Source organism: Raphanus sativus, chromosome 9 (assembly GCF_000801105.2).
Source record: "Raphanus sativus cultivar WK10039 chromosome 9, ASM80110v3, whole genome shotgun sequence".
NCBI classification, from domain to species: Eukaryota; Viridiplantae; Streptophyta; class Magnoliopsida; order Brassicales; family Brassicaceae; genus Raphanus; species Raphanus sativus.
The window spans coordinates 18,628,093-18,631,061 of NC_079519.1; the positions used below are offsets into that span (position 1 = coordinate 18,628,093).

General features: G+C 44.2%; 1 non-coding gene across 1 annotated transcript; it reads right to left on the bottom strand.

The window, feature by feature from the left end:
* Window positions 1-1,262: 1,262 nt before the first annotated feature.
* Window positions 1,263-1,370, bottom strand: LOC130500519 (small nucleolar RNA R71). The gene has a single exon (XR_008939140.1). It is a non-coding gene; the product is annotated as a small nucleolar RNA R71 (small nucleolar RNA).
* Window positions 1,371-2,969: the final 1,599 nt, after the last annotated feature.

The window sequence follows — 2,969 nt, forward strand, 5'->3', positions numbered from 1 at the left end:
ATCATGCGAAAGGTGTGGCCAGAGATCTAGATATTTTAACCAGTGATTCATTCACATATGTTAAGCGGCTGAGATCTATAGTATCATGCAAGAAACTTATTAAAGCATTTATAGAGATTATAATCTCCATTCCTGAATAGAAACCCTATGTCTAGCACTCTTTATCTCATTTAAACAACCCTTCATATTGTTAGTTGGAGCAACTACCTTACTCATTTTAGGATTTGTTATTTTCATTTCTATCATATAAACTAACCTTGCCTAGGATTGATTAGTAGATTTTATTTAATTGGTTCCCTAGCTCCTCGTGATTTGATCCCTAAGTACTACAGCTGTACCTCTTATTTGAGAGAGTAAGCTCTACTGGGTAATTTGAGCACTATCAAATTTGGCGCCGTTGCCGGGGAGCTTTGATCGCCATTAGATTTAATCTTATTAATCTTAGGTTTTTCTTTTACCTCATTTCTTATTTAAATTTTTTTTCCTTGACTTTTCAGGTACATGTCCAGCAGTACCAGAAGCAACAAGGGAAATCAACTATTATTCTCAGAGGATCCTGCACACTTGGAACGCTCAATCCGCAAAGACCTACGCTTCGCATCGATCGACAGAACCGCATTACCGTCGACTGATACTCACGTTCAACAGTCGACCGACACTCCGACAGCACCGTCGATCGATACCGTTCACCGATCTACATCGATCGATACTTCTAACTGTATACCGATCGACACTACTCCGCGAAGCATGGTCGCGATTATCATTCTCACGCAGGGCGAGAATGGAAACCTGTATGATCAAGATGGTCATCTGCGTAATGCAACAGGTCAGAAGCTAGATGCACAGGGAAACATAATCCCTGAAACTGAAGCTGAGGCTACAGGAGAAGCTCAAACACGATCGTTGGCAGACTATAACCGTCCAGACGAGTACTACACCAACATATCAGCTATTCGACTTCCAGAGATTCAGAAGCCGAACTTCGAGCTCAAGCCTCAGTACTACTCTCTCGTGTCTCAGATACCTTATTCTGGGCAATCACACGAGCATCCTATGGACCATCTGGAGAGGTTCGAGGATCTCATCGCTGCTATTCGTATGGATGGAGTCCCCGAGGACTACCTACTCTGCAAGCTCTTCAAATACTCACTGATTGGAGAAGCTTCGCACTGGCTCAAGCAGCTACCTACAGGATCACTGACATCCTGGGCCGACATCATAAACGCCTTCCTGCGTAATTTCTTTGATGAGGCACGCGCTGAAGACTTAAGGAGCAAAATAGCCATTTTCGCGCAAAAGCCTAGTGAGACTTTTAAAGACGCGTGGATCAGATTCAAGTTCTTCCAGCAAGACTGTCCACACCATGGATTCAATGAAGTGCAGCTGTTAAGCACTTTTTACAGAGGTATCGCCTTAAGGTATCAGATGGCTCTTGATACTGCTAATGAGGGAAACTTCAACACTAGGAATCCAAGAGAGGCTGTGAGACTTATTGAGAACCTAGCCAACAGCAGCAGCACCAAGAACACTGACTCTGACAAGAAGAAATCGGTTGCAGCCATAGGTGAAGACCAGATGAATGAAGTCAGAACCAAGATATATGCTTTACATGCATTTCTGGGACAACCAGTCTGCTCAGCTGAAGAAGGAGAGGCTAGAGAGGATGATACAGAGGAAGATGTGAACTACATTGGAGGTACTGGATTTCAGAGATATGAAACCAGAGTGGAAACAGAAACTTTTTTGGCAGTGGTCAGAAGAGTAACTACAACCAGAATTCACAGTATCAAACCCTTCACCAACACAAGGAACTACGACAACTCAGCTTACCAAAACCCACCGCCACCCACCCAAGAGAGTAAGTTTGATGCCATGATTGATAGAGTTCTGGAAGGTCAGCAGAAGCTTACGGTAGACTTCAATGGGAAGATTGATTCTGTCTTTAACAATCTGACCACGAGGATAGATACCATCTGCACTCAAGTTAAGAAACTTGAGACACAGATTGTCCAGACTGAAGACTCTATCAGGAGGATTGGAACTTCTAAGGAAGTAGGGGAAGGAAATAGGAAACACCACGTCAATGCTATCATAGATGATGATTTCTGGCAAGTGGTGAAACAGGAGAAGCTACAAGAAGGAGACTTTGAAGTGGAAAGTTCGCTAAGTCTCGGTGGATCGCAATGGTGTCGATCGACACCAACTAGTCCACATCGATCGACATCGACGATGTCTTTTCCGAACACGCTTGCAGACTGCAACGCGGTTAGGATTTTGACACATGCTGAGTTCGCGGCTTCTCATCCATACCCACCCACCCACACCTACGAAGATATCGACCGACGAGACGAGCCACTCGCCGATCAACACAATGAAGAGAAACGTATCGATCGATCCTATTCTCCACCTATCGATCGACACGCACCTCTCATATACCGAGTGCAACTACCATCGATAGACAGCAACCGAATCAATGCACTCAGACCCACACCGAAACCACAAGCTATCCCTACCGAAATAACTGTAACCCTTCAGACACTACACCTACATCAGAGGGAACTGAAGGAAGAAGGTTAAGGAGTCGGAAGGAAAAGATTCCTAAGAACCTTAAGAGGGAAGCTAATGAAAAGGAGATTGATGGTTTCACTAAGAGAATTATCGGAATCCCACCAGAGAAACCTTTTGAGGAGGTTTATTTCACAAAGAGATTGTGGATGTTCTTCAGAGAAACAAGGGAGACTGAAACTGACATTAGGAGAAGGTTTGACAACGTCAGAGAAGAGATGAGGAAAAGGATTACTTTGCTAAAGAAGAGTGATCCTGGGAAGTTTGCAATACCCTGTGTGGTACAAGGTATTGAATTTCCTCACGCACTATGTGACACTGGTTCATCAGTCAGCATCTTACCAAAGGTCATGGCAGACCATCTGGGCATGCAAGTAGAGCCCTCACCATAGATCTTTACTTTC